Below are 20,853 nucleotides of genomic sequence, written 5' to 3' on the forward strand. Positions count from 1 at the left end.
ATATTTGAAAGTGGAGGTAGTGAAATGGCATGGGGGGAAAGATTTTTAAGATTGACTATGGAGAATTTGATGATGCAGTGGGTGACGGAAAACATGAGATACAGAAGTGACAATGAACCGGCGAGACTGGACCTGGTGATAACAAAGGCAATGCACTTGATGAATAAATTAAGGTATGGGTGCCCCCTGGGAAAGAGTGATCACGTGATAATAGAAATGAAAACAGAGGAGGAAGGAAGATGAATCATGTAAAAGAAACGGGTTAAACTATAGGAAGGCAGACATGGAAATCCTCAGGAAATATTATGGAGAGCTAGATTGGGAAGAGTTAAGAGAACAAGAGAGTTGCATGAAAAGTTATGAAATATGTACCAGGATATAAACCTAAAGAAAAAGGAAAAGATAACTGGTTTAATGCAAGATGTGCTAAGGCAAAAGAAAAGAGACAAAGCGTGGAAGAGATTGAAAAGAAAGAAAAACTAAAGGAATAAAGAAGATTTTAAGATAGCGAGAAATGCATACGTGAAAATAAGGAGAAAAGAAGAGAAAGGATATGAAAAGGATATTGTGGAAAAGTGCAAGGAACAACCCAAACTGTTTTATAGATGCATAAATGGAAAAATCAAACCATGGGAAACAATAAAAAACAATAGAAAGATTGAGTGATGGGAATGTGATAATTGAAGATCCTAAAGACATGACTGAGCTACTAAACAAAAAGTTCCAGCAAGTTTTTACAAAAGAATCACAATTCAGTGAACCACAAGAAAACAAGATTAATGTTCATATGGAAGAAGTCACAGTAAATAAAGAGGAGATATATAAAATGATGGGGGAGCTGGAAGTGAGGAAAGCACTAGGACCGGATGGAGTCTCAGGTTACACATTGAAAGAATGCAGAGATCAGCTGGTTGGACCAGTATATGATATCATTAAATGCTCAATAACAACTGGTAAGTACCAAAGGAGTGGCAGAGGGCTGAAATGGTCCCTATATACAAAAGTGGAAAAAACGAAGAACTCCTGAACTACAGACCTGTATCATTGACCAGTGTAGTATGTAAAATATGTGAGAAAGTGATGAAGAATCAATGGACGAGATTTCTTGAAGAGCATAATATAATCACACGTAAACAATATGGCTTTTGAAAAGGGCGCTAATGTGTGACAAACTTACTGAGCTTTTACTCAAGAGTGACAGACATAATACAGGAAAGGGATGTATGGGTTGATTGCGTTTACTTGGACCTGAAGAAGGCGATCGACAAAGTTCCTACAAGAGAACTATGGAAGCTGGGCAATAAAGGAGGATTGAAAGGGAAAATGATGAACTGGATGGAAAGTTATTTAAGGGGAAGAGAGATGAGAACAGTGGTAAAGGACATGAAATCAGAATGGAGAATTGTAGAGAGTGGAGTGTCTCAAGGATTGGTATTGGCACCAGTACTTTTCTAGTAGTCACCTTGATTTAACACGAGTTGATATTTAAGGAGATATGTTTAACTAACGTGATATGTTCAATTTAACATGAGTTTCATCGATGACGTCACTCGATAGCATCATCGATGAAACGTTAGTAATACATTACTAGGTCACGGAAACAACAAAACATGTTCTCATTTTATTTAATTTTTTCGTCACGCCAGGGCGGTTCTGCCGCAGCATGCTGCGGTGGTGGGCGGCAGCCACGCGGCACCGCGCGGCAAAACCACCCAGTGTGACACCTCCAATTGGTTTGTGTGTGTTATCGTAAAAGCGGCGAAACCGCTTGGCAAAACCACCTAGTGTGACACCGGCCTAAGGATTAATAGGATATTCGATGGTACGTATGAAATGGTGAGAAATATAAGATTAGCATTCCACTACATGGATATGATGAAAAAGTTAATAACCACTATGATTAGACCAAATTAGAATATGCAGAGGCGGTGTGGTCTCCCCATAAGAAGAAAAAAAAAAATAGAAAGAATATAAAGGATGGCAACAAAAATGGTTCCAGAACTGGAGGGGTTGACATATGAAGAAAGATTAAAGGAAATGGACCCACCAACACTGGAACAAAGAAGAGAAAGGGGAGACCTAATACAAATTTATAAATTGTTGAGCAGAATGGAAGAAGTAGATAATGAGGAGCTACTACTAAAGCCCCGCTCACACTGTGCCGACTCTGGGCCACGAAAACCCAGCGACTTCTGCATTTGACAAGTCGGCTCCCACGCTCCAAGAATTTTTTGGCATCTTGGTGTCGGCTACCATGATTGCCAACTGGTACATTCGGCCAACTAGTTGGCAGCATGTCTGCGACATGCTGCCAACTTGTCTCAAGACAAGTCTCAACGGTCAATTTTTGAAATGGCGCCATGTCTACAACAACCACGAATCTTCCGACCAATTGGCTGACAGTCGCAGACGGTCTTGACGACAGTCTTCCAGATTGTCTGTCATCTGGCTGGCCGACAGTGCCAAAGAGTTGGCCGACGGTCTTCCTGACGGTCTACGCAACTGTCTTGGAGGCAGACTTGCCGTTCCTTAAAATACGGAATCGCTCTGTATTCAAGAATGAAATGTATCGTTCTGTTTTGAACCAAGACGGAACGGCATTTGTTCCGTACGGTATCTTTGTTATCTGAATGATCAAGCAGATAAATTCAGTATCTTAAAATTGTAGTGAGGGCATATTTTGGTTAATCTCAAAACCACCCGTAAAATTGGTCAAAGGTTCATCCTAAAATACATGTAAAATATGCGACGTAACGTCCCTCCCCCCTCCATCTTGCCTCCACCAGCAGCGTGCTGCGGCTGTCACTCATTGCATGCTTGAGAAATTTTAGTGTTGCCACCCGTTCCTTTAAATATGGATCCATTCCGTACTGAAGAGTGAGATGTTGCCTTCCACATTTTTCTGACCTCAGGGTGGCAACCCTAGTTGTGCCATTCAACACAAAAGAGATTGAGGAAAAAGGAGTGCATGCGTACTGTGCAGCTCTAAAGTTTGTGCCAGCGAAACGTAACCATGCCCAGAAGTTGTTATTGTGTTTGTGATTGCAAAATAAAAGTAAAAATTTCTTGATGGCGGCAGTGTTAGCCAATATTTCTGAGCCGACAGTTGTCACAAATGTCCTTCATTAGGCAAAGACTGGCATCACGACAGTCCCTCATCATTCTTAAGTAGTCGGCACAGATGACTGTGCTGACCGGAAACGGTAAAAAATTGAAAAATGGCCCCGACAGTCGTCACAACTGTCTCAAGACAAGCCAAGACTGTTGACGACAGTCTTGACAACTGCCCCTGACCTCCCTCAGACCTCAACCGGAAGTGACGGTTGGTCCAGACTCTTGCCGACTCTTTTCATGAAGGGAAGATGTTTGAGAGACAAAGAAATATAGAGATTTGGAACAGACTTAAATGTGGCTGTAATTTCAGCGAAGAGTGTGCAAAACTTTAAGGAAAAGTTGGACAAATACAGATACGGAGACCGGATCACATGAGTGTAAGCCTGGCCTGTAAAACTACAACTAGGTAAATACACACAATATAACAAAGAAGGGAGAGAGGAGATCTGATCATGCTGTATAAGTTGGTAAATAAGTTTGATGAGGTGGATAGAGATGATCTCTTCTTAACCCCTTCACTACAACCGGGCGAAAACGGCGCCCTGCCCTGTATCCGGGCTGGCTGCGCGTGCCAGATTTCAAACGGTGCTTCTGATTATAACAAATTTTCAGCCATAATTTCAACATAATCATCATGGATTATATATAAAAACATGCAAAATTAAATGGTGCACATAAAGAAACATAAATTATTTGATAATTTTGAGATGTAAGCATAAATATAGAGAAATTTTCAAGAGATTAGCATCTCTCTCTCTCTCTCTCTCTCTCTCTCTCTCTCTCCAAGACGATACGAAGGTAAAGAGATAGAGAAGACGGGGAGGGAGAAAGTGGGAGGGTCTGCATATATCTCTCTCTCTCTCTCTCTCTCTCTCTCTCTCTCTCTCTCTCCCCAATACGATACAAAGGGAGAGGGAGAGAGATAGAGAAGAGGGGGGAGGGAGAAAGAGGGAGAGCATGCATCTCTCTCTCTCTCTCTCTCTCTCTCTCTCTCACTCACACACACACACACACACACACACACACACACACACACACACACCCTGGAGGGGGGAGGTAGAAGGAAGGAAGGAAGAATGAAAGAGAACAGTGACAGTGGGGGAGGGGAGGCTGTGTCCTTGAGCCAAGGGGGTGGTGAGATAAGCACTCACTACCCAGCCAATTTGCAACTCAAAGGAAGAGGAACTCCAAAACTCTGCAGATAAACATATATCATTTCTTTCTCATTATTTTTGTTATTTTCCGTTAGAATTGATTGTTACTGTCAAGTACAGGTAACTTTCGATTTACGCGAGTTTGGTTTACGCGTTTTTTAAATAACGTGGGGTCCAAAATCCAAATAAATGTTTAATAAACACATTTTTTCACTTATACGCGATATTGTATGGAGTGGCCACCAGATGTCTCCCGCAACTAAATTCACACGGTGCAGCGGCCACACAACTAAGCTCAGTTCTTCCCGCGCGCCACTTGAACAACAATACAGTACCCACACTGCCACGCTACTCAACCATAGGGGTGGGCTGGTACCAGTACCAGTACCGGTCCTAAAATTACCAGCTACACAGCACAGTACCGGTAGCCAGTCGCTCATGGTGTCCCTCATTTCTCCCTCACACGAGTGAGGCTGAGACTGAGTGCCTGAGTGGATATCTCGGTGATATGGATATACTCTCTCTCTCTCTCTCTCTCTCTCTCTCTCTCTCTCTCTCAACTCAATGAAGTGAATATTTATTTTTTGATAGAAACCTACCTCTTGTTTGATTTACGCGACTTCTTCAAGGACACAATACTCACGTAAATTGAGAGTTACCTGTACAAATGCGCGTAAGACACACTTACGTCATTACACTATAATAACATTGAAAGTCATATAAGACACCGTATCATATACGGAGTCTCTAGGTAGAGTCAGAGCAGAATATGGGATCACTCAGCACCAAATAAAAGTAAATGTAATAAGGACAGCAACATAGGGGTCGCTGTCCCGTATACTGTACTGGATGCTTCAGGATGCCGACGTCAGCGTCCCGTATATTGTACTGAACGCTTCAGGATGCCGACGTCAGCGTCCTGTATATTGTACTGAACGCTTCAGGATGCCGACATTGGTGTCCTGTATATTGTACTGAATGCTTCAGGATCCTGACATCAGCGTCCCGTATATTGTACTGAAAGCTTCAGGATGCCGACGTCAGCGTCCCGTATATTGTACTAGACATTTAAGGATGCCGACATCAGCGTCCCGTATATTGTACTGGACGCTTCAGGATGCCCATGTCAGCGTCCCGTATATTGTACTGGACGCTTCAGGATGCCGACATCAGCGTCCCGTATATTGTACTGGACGCTTCAGGAAGCCAACATCGGTGTCCCGTATATTGTACTGGACGCTTCAGGATGCCGACCTCAGCGTCCCGTATATTGTACTGGACGCTTCAGGATGCCGACATCAGCGTCCGTATATTGTACTGGACGCTTCAGGATGCCGACATCAGCGTCCCGTATATTGTACTGGACGCTTCAGGATGCCGACATCAGCGTCCCGTATATTGTACTGGACGCTTCAGGATGCCGACGTCAGCGTCCCATATATTGTACTGGACGCTTCAGGATGCCAACATCAGTGTCCCGTATTGTAATGAATGCTTCAGGATGCCGACATCAGCGTCCCGTATATTGTACTGGATGCTTCAGGATGCTGACGTCAACGTCCCGTATATTGTACTGGATGCTTCAGGATGCTGACGTCAGCGTCCTGTATATTGTACTGGACGCTTCAGGATGTGTACTGAACGCTGGATGCCGACGTCAGCGTCCCGTATATTGTACTGGACGCCAGGATGCGGACGTCAGCTTCCCGTATATTGTACTGGACGCTTCAGGATGCCGACGTCAGCGTCCCGTATATTGTACTGACGCTTCAGGATGCCGACGTCAGCGTCCGTATATTGTACTGGACGCTTCAGGATGCCGACATCAGCGTCCGTATATTGTACTGACGCCTAGATGCCGGTCAGCGTCCCGTATATTGTACTGGACGCTTCAGGATGCCAACGTTGGCGTCCTGTATATTGTACTGAACGCTTCAGGATGCCGACGTCAGCGTCCCGTATATTGTACTGAACGCTTCAGGATGCTGACGTCAGCGTCCCATATATTGTACTGAACGCTTCAGGATGCCGATGTCAGCGTCCCATATATTGTACTGGACGCTTCAGGATGCTGACGTCAGCGTCCCATATATTGTACTGAACGCTTCAGGATGCTGACGTCAGCGTCCCGTATATTGTACTGAACGCTTCAGGATGCCGACATCAGCGTCCCGTATATTGTACTGAACGCTTCAGGATGCCGACGTCAGCGTCCCGTATATTGTACTGAACGCTTCAGGATGCCGACATCAGCGTCCCGTATATTGTACTGAACGCTTCAGGATGCCGACGTCAGCGTCCCGTATATTGTACTGGACGCTTCAGGATGCCGACATCAGCGTCCCGTATATTGTACTGAACGCTTCAGGATGCCGACATCTGCGTCCCGTATATTGTACTGGACGCTTCAGGATGCCGACATCAGCGTCCCGTATATTGTACTGGACGCTTCAGGATGCCGACGTCAGCGTCCGTATATTGTACTGGACGCTTCAGGATGTCGACATCAGCGTCCCGTATATTGTATCACCGACGCTTCAGGATGCCGACATCAGCGTCCCGTATATTGTACTGGACGCTTCAGGATGCGACATCAGCGTCCCGTATATTGTACTGGACTTCAGGACAGCGTCCCGTATATTGTACTGGACGCTTCAGGATGCCGACATCAGCGTCCCGTATATTGTACTGACGCTTCAGGATGCTGACGTCAGCGTCCGTATATTGTACTGGACGCTTCCAGGATGCGACGTCAGCGTCCCGTATATTGTACTGGACGCTTCAGGATGCTGACGTCAGCGTCCGTATATTGTACTGGACGCTTCAGGATGCCGACGTCAGCGTCCCGTATATTGTACTGGACGCTTCAGGATGCCGACGTCAGCGTCCGTATATTGTACTGGACGCTTCAGGATGCGGCGTCAGCGTCCCGTATATTGTACTGGGCGCTTCAGGACGCAGACGTCAGCGTCCAGTATATTGTACTGGGCGCTTCAGGACGCAGACGTCAGCGTCCCGTATATTGTACTGGGCGCTTCAGGACGCAGACGTCGGCGTCCAGTATATTGTACTGGGCGCTTCAGGACGCAGACGTCGGCGTCCAGTATATTGTACTGGGCGCTTCAGGACGCAGACGTCGGCGTCCCGTATATTGTACTGGGCGCTTCAGGATGCCCGTCCAGTATATTGTACTGGGCGCTTCAGGACGCAGACGTCGGCGTCCCGTATATTGTACTGGGCGCTTCAGGACGCAGACGTCGGCGTCCCGTATATTGTACTGGGCGCTTCAGGACGCAGACGTCAGCGTCCCGTATATTGTACTGGGCGCTTCAGGATGCCGACGTCAGCGTCCCGTATATTGTACTGGACGCTTCAGGATGCCGACGTCAGCGTCCCGTATATTGTACTGGACGCTTCAGGATGCCGACGTCAGCGTCCCATATATTGTACTGGACGCTTCAGGATGCCGACATTGGCGTCCCGTATATTGTACTGGACGCTTCAGGATGCCGACGTCAGCGTCCCGTATTTTGTACTGAACGCTTCAGGATGCCGACGTCAGCGTCCCGTATATTGTACTGAACGCTTCAGGACGCCGACGTTGGCGTCCTGTATATTGTACTGGGCGCTTCAGGACGCAGACGTTGGCGTCCCGTATATTGTACTGGGCGCTTCAGGACGCAGACGTCGGCGTCCCGTATATTGTACTGGACGCTTCAGGATGCCGAGATTGGCGTCCCGTATATTGTACTGGACGCTTCAGGATGCCGACGTCAACGTCCCGTATGTTGTACTGGACGCTTCAGGATGCCGACGTCAACGTCCCGTATATTGTACTGGACGCTTCAGGATGCCGATGTCAACGTCCCGTATATTATACTGGACGCTTCAGGATGCCGACGTCAGCGCCCTGTATATTGTAATGGACGCTTCAGGATGCCGACATCGGTGTCCCGTATATTGTACTGAACGCTTCAGGATGCTGACGTCAGCATCCCGTATATTGTACTGGACGCTTCAGGATGCCAACGTCAGTGTCCCGTATATTGTACTGAATGCTTCAGGATGCTGACGTCAGTGTCCCGTATATTGTACTGGACGCTTCAGGATGCCGACGTCAGTGTCCCGTATATTGTACTGAATGCTTCAGGATGGTAACGTCAGTGTCCCGTATATTGTACTGAATGCTTCAGGATGGTAACGTCAGTGTCCCGTATATTGTACTGAATGCTTCAGGATGGTAACGTCAGTGTCCCGTATATTGTACTGGACGCTTCAGGATGCCGACGTCAGCGTCCCGTATATTGTACTGGACGCTTCAGGATGCCGACGTCAGCGTCCCGTATATTGTACTGAATGCTTCAGGATGGTAACGTCAGTGTCCCGTATATTGTACTGAATGCTTCAGGATGGTAACGTCAGTGTCCCGTATATTGTACTGAATGCTTCAGGATGGTAACGTCAGCGTCCCGTATATTGTACTGAACGCTTCAGGATGCCGACATCAGCGTCCCGTATATTGTACTGGACGCTTCAGGATGCCGACGTCAGCGTCCCGTATATTGTACTGGACCCTTCAGGATGCCGACTTCAGCGTCCCGTATATTGTACTGGACGCTTCAGGATGCCGACGTCAGTGTCCCGTATATTGTACTGAACGCTTCAGGATGCCGACGTCAGCGTCCCGTATATTGTACTGGACGCTTCAGGATGCCGACGTCAGCGTCCCGTATATTGTACTGGACGCTTCAGGATTCCGACGTCAGCATCCCGTATATTGTACAGAACGCTTCAGGATGACCAACATTGGCGTCCCGTATATTGTACTGGACGCTTCAGGATGCCGACGTCAGCGTCCGATATTGTACAGAAAGCTTCAGGATGCAAACCTCTGCGTCCCGTATATTGTACTGGACGCTTCAGGATGCTGACGTCAGCGTCCCATATATTGTACAGAACGCTTCAGGATGCCGACATTGGCGTCCTGTATATTGTACTGGACGCTTCAGGATGCCGACGTCAGCGTCCCGTATATTGTACTGAACGCTTCAGGATGCCGACGTCAGCGTCCGTATATTGTACAGAACGCTTCAGGATGCGGCGTCAGCGTCCGTATATTGTACAGAACGCTTCAGGATGCCGACGTCAGCGTCCCGTATGTTGTACTGGACGCTTCAGGATGCCGACGTCAGCGTCCCGTATATTGTACTGGACGCTTCAGGATGCCGACGTCAGCGTCCCGTATATTGTACAGAACGCTTCAGGATGCCGACGTCAGCGTCCCGTATATTGTACAGAACGCTTCAGGATGCCGACGTCAGCGTCCCGTATATTGTACTGAATGCTTCAGGATGCCGACGTCAGCATCCCGTATATTGTACTGGACGCTTCAGGATGCCGACGTCAGCGTCCCGTATATTGTACTGGACGCTTCAGGATGCCGACGTCAGCGTCCCGTATATTGTACAGAACGCTTCAGGATGCCAACATTGGCGTCCCGTATATTGTACTGGACGCTTCAGGATGCCGACGTCAGCGTCCCGTATATTGTACTGAACGCTTCAGGATGCCGACATCAGCGTCCCATATATTGTACTGAACGCTTCAGGATGCCGACGTCAGCGTCCCGTATATTTTACTGAACGCTTCAGGATGCCGACATCAGTGTCCCGTATATCATACTGAACGCTTCAGGATGCCAACATCAGCGTCCCGTATATTGTACTGAACGCTTCAGGATGCCAACATCAGCGTCCCGTATATTGTACTGAACGCTTCAGGATGCCGACATCAGCGTCCCGTATATTGTACTGAACGCTTCAGGATGCTGATGTCAGCGTCCCGTATATTGTACTGGACGCTTCAGGATGCCAACATCAGCGTCCCGTATATTGTACTGAACGCTTCAGGATGCCGACGTCAGCGTCCCGTATATTGTACTGAACGCTTCAGGATGCCAACATCAGCGTCCCGTATATTGTACTGAACGCTTCAGGATGCCAACGTCAGCGTCCTGTATATTGTACTGAACGCTTCAGGATGCCAACGTCAGCGTCCCGTATATTGTACTGAACGCTTCAGGATGCCAACGTCAGCGTCCTGTATATTGTACTGGACGCTTCAGGATGCCGACGTCAGCGTCCTGTATATTGTACTGGACGCTTCAGGATGCCGACGTCAGCGTCCCGTGTATTGTACTGGACGCTTCAGGATGCCGACGTCAGCTTCCCGTATATTGTACTGAACGCTTCAGGATGCTGACGTCAGCGTCCCGTATATTGTACTGGACGCTTCAGTATGCCGACGTCAGCGTCCCGTATATTGTACTGGACGCTTCAGGATGCCTACGTAAGCGTCCCGTATATTGTACTGGACCCTTCAGGATGCCGACTTCAGCGTCCCGTATATTGTACTGGACGCTTCAGGATGCCGACATCAGCGTCCCGTATATTGTACTGGACCCTTCAGGATGCCGACTTCAGCGTCCCGTATATTGTACTGGACGCTTCAGGATGCCGACGTCAGCGTCCCGTATATTGTACTGAACGCATCAGGATGCCGACGTCAGCGTCCCGTATATTGTACTGGACGCTTCAGGATGCCGACATCAGCGTCCCGTATATTGTAATGGACGCTTCAGGATGCCGACGTCAGCGTCCCGTATATTGTACAAAACGCTTCAGGATGCCAACATTGGCGTCCCGTATATTGTACTGGACGCTTCAGGATGCTGACGTCAGCGTCCCGTATATTGTACTGGACGCTTCAGGATGCCGACGTAAGCGTCCCATATATTGTACTGGACCCTTCAGGATGCCGACTTCAGCGTCCCGTATATTGTACTGGACGCTTCAGGATGCCGACATCAGCGTCCCGTATATTGTACTGGACCCTTCAGGATGCCGACTTCAGCGTCCCGTATATTGTACTGGACGCTTCAGGATGCCGACGTCAGCGTCCCGTATATTGTACTGAACGCATCAGGATGCCGACGTCAGCGTCCCGTATATTGTACTGGACGCTTCAGGATGCCGACATCAGCGTCCCGTATATTGTAATGGACGCTTCAGGATGCCGACGTCAGCGTCCCGTATATTGTACAAAACGCTTCAGGATGCCAACATTGGCGTCCCGATATATTGTACTGACGCTTCAGGATGCTGACGTCCGCGTCCCGTATATTGTCCTGGACGCTTCAGGATGCCGACGTAAGCGTCCCGTATCTTGTACTGACCTTCAGGATGCCGACTTCAGCGTCCCGTATATTGTACTGGACGCTTCAGGATGCCGTCATCAGCGTCGAGTATATTGTACTGACGCTTCAGGACACAGACGTCGGCGTCCCGTATATTGTACTGGGCGCTTCAGGACGCAGACGTCAGCGTCCAGTATATTGTACTGGGCGCTTCAGGATGCGGCGCCAGCGTCCCGTATATTGTACTGGACGCTTCAGGATGCGGACGTCAGCGTCCGTATATTGTACAGAACGCTTCAGGATGCCAACATTGGCGTCCCGTATATTGTACTGGACGCTTCAGGATGCAGACGTCAGCGTCCCGTATATTGTACAGAACGCTTCAGGATGCCAACATTGGCGTCCCGTATATTGTACTGGACGCTTCAGGATGCCGACGTCAGCGTCCCGTATATTGTACAGAACGCTTCAGGATGCCAACATTGGCGTCCCGTATATTGTACTGGACGCTTCAGGATGCCGACGTCAGCGTCCCGTATATTGTACTGGACGCTTCAGGATGCCGACGTCAGCGTCCCGTATATTGTACTGAACGCTTCAGGATGCCAACATCAGCGTCCCGTATATTGTACAGAACGCTTCAGGATGCCAACATTGGCGTCCCGTATATTGTACTGGACGCTTCAGGATGCCGACGTCAGCGTCCCGTATATTGTACTGAACGCTTCAGGATGCCGACATTGGCGTCCCGTATATCGTACTGAACGCTTCAGGATGCCGACGTCAGCGTCCCGTATATTGTACTGGGCGCTTCAGGACACAGACTTCGGCGTCCCGTATATTGTACTGGACGCTTCAGGATGCCGACGTCAGCGTCCCGTATATTGTACTGGACGCTTCAGGATGCCGACGTCAGCGTCCCGTATATTGTACTGGACGCTTCAGGATGCCGACGTCAGCGTCCCGTATATTGTACAGAACGCTTCAGGATGCCAACATTGGCGTCCCGTATATTGTACTGGACGCTTCAGGATGCAGACGTCAGCGTCCCGTATATTGTACAGAACGCTTCAGGATGCCAACATTGGCGTCCCGTATATTGTACTGGACGCTTCAGGATGCCGACGTCAGCGTCCCGTATATTGTACAGAACGCTTCAGGATGCCAATATTGGCGTCCCGTATATTGTACTGGACGCTTCAGGATGCCGACGTCAGCGTCCCGTATATTGTACTGGACGCTTCAGGATGCCAACATTGGCGTCCCGTATATTGTACTGGACGCTTCAGGATGCCGACGTCAGCGTCCCGTATATTGTACTGAACGCTTCAGGATGCCGACATTGGCGTCCCGTATATCGTACTGAACGCTTCAGGATGCCAACATCAGCGTCCCGTATATTGTACTGAACGCTTCAGGATGCCGACGTCAGCGTCCCGTATATTGTACTGAACGCTTCAGGATGCCGACATCAGCGTCCCGTATATTGTACTGAACGCTTCAGGATGCCGACGTCAGCGTCCCGTATATTGTACTGAACGCTTCAGGATGCCAACATTGGCGTCCCGTATTTTGTACTGGACGCTTCAGGATGCCAACATTGGCGTCCCATATATTGTACTGGACGCTTCAGGATGCCGACGTCAGCGTCCCGTATATTTTACTGAACGCTTCAGGATGCCGACGTCAGCGTCCCGTATATTGTACTGGACGCTTCAGGATGCCGACGTCAGCGTCCCGTATATTGTACAGGACGCTTCAGGATGCCGACGTCAGCGTCCCGTATATTGTACTGGACGCTTCAGGATGCCAACATTGGCGTCCCGTATTTTGTACTGGACGCTTCAGGATGCCGACGTCAGCGTCCCGTATATTTTACTGAACGCTTCAGGATGCCAACATTGGCGTCCCGTATTTTGTACTGGACGCTTCAGGATGCCGACGTCAGCGTCCCGTATATTGTACTGGACGCTTCAGGATGCCAACATTGGCGTCCCATATATTGTACTGGACGCTTCAGGATGCCGACGTCAGCGTCCCGTATATTTTACTGAACGCTTCAGGATGCCGACGTCAGCGTCCCGTATATTGTACTGGACGCTTCAGGATGCCGACGTCAGCGTCCCGTATATTGTACAGGACGCTTCAGGATGCCGACGTCAGCGTCCCGTATATTGTACTGGACGCTTCAGGATGCTGACCTCGGCGTACTTTTTTTTTTTATTATTATTACGTTGCTGCCTATTGCACCAGTAGGCATCTTCTTGGTGGGGCCTGATGGTCAGCCCAAGGCTTCTTCCAGGTGGGGCCTGATGGTCGGCCCAGCCCGTTCTGGTGCAGGCGAGTGTTTATAGTGGGGCCATCTTGCATTCATAATGTACTGAATGATTCAGGATGCCGACGTCAGCGTCGCTGTATAAAAAATGTTAACTGTGAGAAAGCAGGGCTTGAGAGGACATGGAAAAAAAATTAATAAAGGAACCTATTTGAGTGACTTGAAAAGTACAGTTTTCCACATAGAAGTATTAACACATGGAACAGCTTGAGGGAAGAGGTGGTGGAGGTGAGCAGTGTCCAACAAATGAAGGAAAGGCTGGATGAATGTAGATATGGAGACAGGACTATTAGAGCTTAGCTAGGGCCCAGTAGACTACAAATAGGTAAATACACACACACACACGTTTGCTTTATTTTGTGTGCTTATTGATAATTGCTGTCTGTATTATAATTATGTACTTATGTACTTGTCTTTTGCAGGTCTGTAGGTGGATGTATACCATGAGAAAATCATAGAATCCTGCTCAATCAACCTCCATGGTTTGGTATCAGTGATGTCATAAATTTCTCTAATTTGTAATAATATTGTTTATCTTGTCTCATAGTAAACACATTTAGTAGATAATTTGTGGCGCCACATTTGGTAGTCAATATTGGAACCTGCCTGAGCAAAGTGTAAGTATCACCTGTATGAGTTCTGATACATGTCTCACTGTCTCAGTCTGCACCAAGCTGATATCTGATATTATTTTTATATTTTTAATGTAATTTTTTAGGTTTACAGAGTTTTACCTTTGTTGCATCCAGATTTGTCACAGTTAACCTTTGCAGTATATCATAATTAATAATGCATTTGATTATAGATAATTTTTTTTACATTATTAATATAGATAATAATAGTTACTGTTGAGATTAGGTAATTTTGTTACAATATTTAAAAACTAGGAATTAGAGTATATGGCAGGCTTGGAGCCTGGTGGTAGTGTAGTCCGTTCAATAGGCGCACCTAACATCATCAAATGTGGAGCACAAACTTGGCGGAGGGACTGTTTTTGTGCTGCCATAGGCAATAGTGAGGTAAAGAGTGGCCTATCCGGATTTTTTGTTTTTAATTATTAATGATCCACGAGACATCTAGAGTTAAATCTAACTGTGTGCTTTTCTTTGTATTCATTCATACACACACTGGTAATATTTCTGTGGTGTTTGATTCACTTAATTGAGTGAAATTCTATTGTGATAAACGCTCACAAATTCGTGCCACTATAGTTTATCGACTCAGCCGTTGTCTTTCCCTCTAATCCCAAGCCATTCGTAACATGATGCAGTCGTATTTTATATATATATATATATATATATATATATATATATATATATATATATATATATATATATATAGGCGAAAATCCGCGAAGTAGCGACCGCATGTTTTTTTATTATTTATATATATTTTAAGGCTTTATAAACCCTCCCCACACTCTTACAAATCTTTCCCACACTCCTATTGACCTTTCCCACACTTATAAACACTTCCCACGACGTTTCGTTGTTACGACGTGGTCCCAATAAATGATTCTATAATTTTGGTTTCGACTTTCGACATTTGCTTCGTAAATATGAACTTCGCGCAGGAATTAGTTTGACGAACTGGAAGAATACCCAGAGAAAGGACAATATGAACGTGGCTCACTTCTTTTATATCACAATTAGGTAAATATGGAAGGGGAAAGGGAGGAGAGGGACAGAGTGAGTCATGAAGAAAATACTGATAGAGGGTGTAAGAAGGGAGAACAAGGAAAAGTAGTGTAGGAAACAGCTAGGGAGAGATATAGAGGATGAAAACAAGGAGAAGGGTGTGGGGAGGGAGGGACAGTGGGGAGAGTCATGTCAGGTCCTGAGGGAGAGTCAGGTCAGGGCTTCAGTCAGGACATGACCTGACTCACTTCTGCCCCTCCCTCCTTAAACCATTTCCATTTCACCTTCTGTGTGTGTGTGTGTGTGTGTGTGTGTGTGTGTGTGTTTTACCTAGTTGTACACACACACACACAATCAGAAGGGGAAATGAGAAGGGTGTGGGGAGGGAGTGGCAGCAGGGAGAGTCAGGTCAGGTCTGCCCCTCCCTCCACACACCCTTCACATTTCCCCTTCTGTGTGTGTGTGTGTGTGTGTGTGTGTGTTCATATAATCTAATGGAGAAAGGGAGGAAGAGTGAGAGATATGACTAAAGATAAGAGGGTGTGAGAAAGGAGGAAACAAGGGAAATGGGTGGAGGAAATGGGACGGGAGAAGAAGAGAGAGGTAGGGAGGGTCAGGTAAAGGTGAGGAAATAGGGGGAGAGAAAGGATGTGAGTGGGAGGGAAAGAGATTAAAAGAGAGAGGTAGGAAGGGTCAGGTAAAGGTGAGGAAATAGGGGGAGAGAAAGGGTGTGAGTGGAAGGGAAAGAGATTAAAAGAGAGAGGTGGGGAGGGTCAGGTAAAGGTGAGGAAAGAGGGGGAGAGAAAGGGTGTGAGTGGGAGGGAAAGAGATTAAAAGAGAGAGGTAGGGAGGGTCAGGTAAAGGTGAGGAAAGAGGGGGAGAGAAAGAGATTAAAAGAGAGAGGTAGGGAGGGTCAGGTAAAGATGAGGAAAGAGGGAGAGAGAAAAGACGTGAGTGGGAGGGAAAGATATTAAAAGAGTAAAACTGGGAGGGAGGTGAAAGGAAAAGAAGAATGAAATGAGAAGGAAGGAGAAAAATACGGTGACGGAGAGGGAGAAGAAAGAAAGGAAGTGGGGAAGAGTGAACCAGGGAAAAGACTAATGGCGCAATAGGCCGCGACGGAAAAATAAAAAAATAGGTGGGTGACGTAGGTGCTTATTTAGGTGTGTTCCTAATTACGTTGATTTATGTCGTTTTAATTTTTTGGCTAGAAAATTATTATTTTACCGGAAAATCCCGCGCTTTATCAAAAAATCCGCGATACGATACAATTTAAAAATCCGTGATACAGTGAGACCACGATATGGCAAGGGATTACTGTATATATATATATATATATATATATATATATATATATATATATATATATATATATATATATATATATATATATATATATATATATCAAGAACTGTCTTTAACCGACAGAAAACATCTCAACAAACCACTTGTGCCAGGAATCGAACCATTTCTGAATAGAAATCAAAGCATACCAACCATGCCACCTGATGAGCTAAAAGACTTCACGCCAGAGGTTGCATTTAAGCAGCCAACCTGACCCCCACCCTCTTAAGAGGAATGAAAGGTAAAGAAGTCCTGCTCACGCTCGGGGCAGTCGGAAAGATTTTAATCAATCCCAGACACAACGCCGTGGTATATATATCACGGAACTGTCGTAACCCGACAGACAACCCTCTCAACACACCACTTGTGCCAGGAATCGAACCCGAACCCGTGAGCGGGACTTCTTTACCTTTCATTCCTCTTAAGAGGGTGGGGGCGTCAGGTTGGCTGCTTAAATGCAACCTCTGGTGAAGTCTTTTAGCTCATCAGGTGGCATGGTTGGTATGTATATATATATATATATATATATATATATTATATATATATATATATATATATACATATATATATATATATATATATATATATATATATATATATATATATATATATATATATATATATATATATATATATATATATATATATATATATATATATATATATATATATATATATATATATATATATATATATATATATATATATATATATATATATATATATATATATATATATATATATATATATATATATATATATATATATATATATATATATATATATATATATATATATATATATATATATATATATATATATATATATATATATATATATATATATATATATATATATATATATATATATATATATATATATATATATATATATATATATATATATATACAGTAGAGCCCCATATAGCGCGAGAATTAGGTGGATGAACACGGTCACGCTAACTGAATTTGTGCTAATTGAATAAAGTAACCAAAATGAAAAAATTGTTTGGTGCACACGTGGGTCTGACTTTTGGGTTTGATAATTACTCAAAATAATCACTCGCATTAAAAACAACAACCCTACGAATGGCTGAGCTCTGAAAACACGCTTGTGATTCACTTGGAGTTCGATGACGTCATCGCCAGCGCTCACCCAGTCAGCAGCCCCGCTGCCTTAAGGCAGTGTCACACTGGCCGTTTTCTTCTAACTGTTGTGGCTACTGGCAACGCCTGTGTGCCCATCCGGGAGCGAGTTGTCGGTTCACTGTAACCTTGTGTCACGCTGGGGCCTTTTCTTCCCACCGCGTTGACGGCAGCTTGGACAACCGGCAAATCCAAATTTTCCGGGTGTGTGTCACACACGGCCAAGGTCAGTTGCCAGTATCCACATCCACAACGTAAACAAAGCACTTGCCCTGTATCAACATGGCGTCGTCTGCTAATGTAAGGGCTCTTGTGGCTTGTGCCGCGCATCATGGTGGCTTGGCGCAATTTTCAAAATTCAATCGTGGTGGCTGCTTGTGCTAACTGAGGCTTTCGCGCTAATTAACTTTTTCTTGATAGATGGTGGCTCGCTCTAATTGCGGTTCGCGCTAAGTGGGGCTCGCTTCGTTCCGTAGGTATAGCGCTAAACTCGAGGATCGCGAAACTTAAGGTATTGAAAACACTGAAAAAGCCCTTATTTGTTCCGACCCGTGGATTTTTTTTTTTTTTTTTTTTTTTTCCGTGGCCTATGGCGCCGGTAGACTATCCATCTGGGCCTGATGGTCAGCCCCAAGCCTGTCATGGCGCAGGCAACTGTTTATAGTGGCGCCATTATAATTGGCTCATGCTGCCCCGCGGAGCTCACTTTTTTTCCTCCTTTACTCCCTTGTTATCTCAAAATACTTACCTTGGAAAAAGTAAGAAAACAGGAAGAGAGAATGGGTCGTTTTAAGGTCACAGATGAAGCGTTACGATTGGCTGAGCTTTGAAAACATGCTTGTGATTCACTGGGAGTCCAGTGATGTCATCGCCGGCGCTCACCCAATCAGCGGCCTCACTGCCTTAAGGCGGTGTCACTCTGGCCGTTTTCCACTAACTATTGTGGCTACTGGCAACGCCCATACGCCCATCCGGGAGCGAGTTGTCGGTTGTCCGTAAGCTGGTGTCACACTGGGCCGCCTTCTTCCCCCGCATTGGCGGCAGCTTGGGCAACCGGCAACTTTTCCAGGTGTGCGTCACACACATAAGGGGAAATTAGAAAGGTGTGAGGGGGAGGGGCAGAAGGGAGAGTCAAGTCATGTCATGACACTCACACACACACACACACACACACACACACACAGAAAGGAAGATGAGAAAGGTGAGGGGAGGGAGGGGCAGAAAGGAGAGTCAGGTCATGGTTTGACCTGAGTCAGATCATAAACTTACCAAACCACTGATCTGACTCTCCTTTCTGCCTGTCCCTCCCCACACCATTCTTATTCCCCTTGTGTGTGTGTGTGTGTGTGTGACAAGTCAGGAAATGACCTGACCTGAGTCAGCTTATGTTTTAACCAAAGCCCTGATCTGACTCTCCTTTCTGCCCCATCCTCCCCACATCCTTCTCATTTCACCTTCTGTGTGTGTGTGACAGGTATGAACATGACCTGATCTTAGTCAGGTCATGTCCTGACCAAAGCCCTGACCTGAGTCAGGTCATCCTGACCAAAGCCCTGACCTGACTCTCCTTTCTGACCCTCCCTCCCCACACCCTTCTCCTTTCTCCTTGTTTTCATTCTGTCTATCTCACCTTTCATGAGAGGGGCTCATAACCAGAGTGAAGCTACACACCTCCTCTCGAGTCGGGGGCTTGCGTGGTATTGAGGCCGCGCCGAGTTGTACTAAACGCAACAGGGAGGAGGCGGCGGGAAGTTCAAACACGGTTAACATGTTAATAAGTCTCTCTCTCTCTCTCTCTCTCTCTCTCTCTCTCTCTCTCTCTCTCTCTCTCTCTCTCTCTCTCTCTCTCTCTCCCCGAAACATTTATTGACACCACAAATATTGATTTAAGATCCGAACACAACATAGATGGCTACAGACTCTTCAACAAAGCTCGTGTAAACCGTAGAGGCGGTGGCATCGCCCTTTTTGTCAAAAGCTATTTGCAACCCACTGACAAAACACCAAGAGGCAGTAACATTGAACATATGTGCGTACGAGTAAACATTGCAAAAGTCAATTTAAATATCTGTCACCTTTAGGCCTCCCGGGCAATCACTCGATGACGACAATGAAATCTACAGCCTTTTAAGGCAGTCACTTAATAACAACGACTCACTGATATTAGGAGACTAACCTCCCCCATATCGACTGGGCGACACTGTCAGGTACAGAAGGCGAGTCACAGAATGATCGAATTTCTAGAAGAAAATTATCTAAGCCAAATGGTTTCTGAACCAACTCGACAAAATAAGATACTCGACCTTGTTATAACTACCCAAGATAACCTAGTCAGCAATGTTACGGTAGGAGAACACCTCGGTTCTTGCGATCATAAATTAGTGCGAGTCGACATTAGAGCTCAAACATCAGTGACTGAAAATAAAGTAAAGGTGCCCAATTTCAAAAGAGCTAACTTCGTAGAAATCTGACAAAAACTAACAGAAATACAACTATCAGATGACGGTAATGTAGAGGAAGCCTGGCTAAGCTTTAAAAATCACTTACTCACTCTGCAGGACACATTCGTCCCCTTGTGCGAGAAGCGAATTAACACTAATAAAAGCCCACCTTGGTTTAATAGCGAAATTAAACACTCAGTAAAGGAGAGAAAATTGTTTTACGGGTTAAAGAAAGAACAAAGCACGCCCGGAAACATTAGATTTTATATAGATGCCAGGCGACGAGTAAAAAGATTAGTGCGTCAGGCAAAGCGTCGATATGAAGAAAATATTGCAGCCAACTGTAAAAATAATTTGAAATCTTTCTTCAGTTACATAAACAACAGAAAGGCGATCAGAAGTGGAATTGGACCTTTAACAAACAGCGACGGTGCAATAGTGACTGACAGCCAACACATTGCAAACCTCTTATACAATTACTTTTCCTT

The 20,853-nt window shown here is 46.1% G+C and overlaps 1 long non-coding RNA gene across 2 annotated transcripts in view; it reads left to right on the forward strand.

The window, feature by feature from the left end:
- LOC126993381 (uncharacterized) overlaps positions 1 to 14,531 on the forward strand; it is a 51,489-nt gene extending 36,958 nt beyond the window's left edge. Inside the window, exons 5-6 of one of the 2 annotated variants that reach the window (XR_007747723.1) lie at positions 1,647 to 1,822; positions 14,221 to 14,531. This is a non-coding gene — a long non-coding RNA (uncharacterized LOC126993381). The remainder of the gene's footprint in view (positions 1 to 1,646; positions 1,823 to 14,220) is intronic. The other variant, XR_007747722.1, reaches the window with a different exon arrangement.
- Positions 14,532 to 20,853: the final 6,322 nt, after the last annotated feature.

The sequence above is a fragment of the Eriocheir sinensis genome, unplaced genomic scaffold (genome assembly GCF_024679095.1).
Source record: "Eriocheir sinensis breed Jianghai 21 unplaced genomic scaffold, ASM2467909v1 Scaffold61, whole genome shotgun sequence".
Lineage (NCBI taxonomy): Eukaryota > Metazoa > Arthropoda > Malacostraca > Decapoda > Varunidae > Eriocheir > Eriocheir sinensis.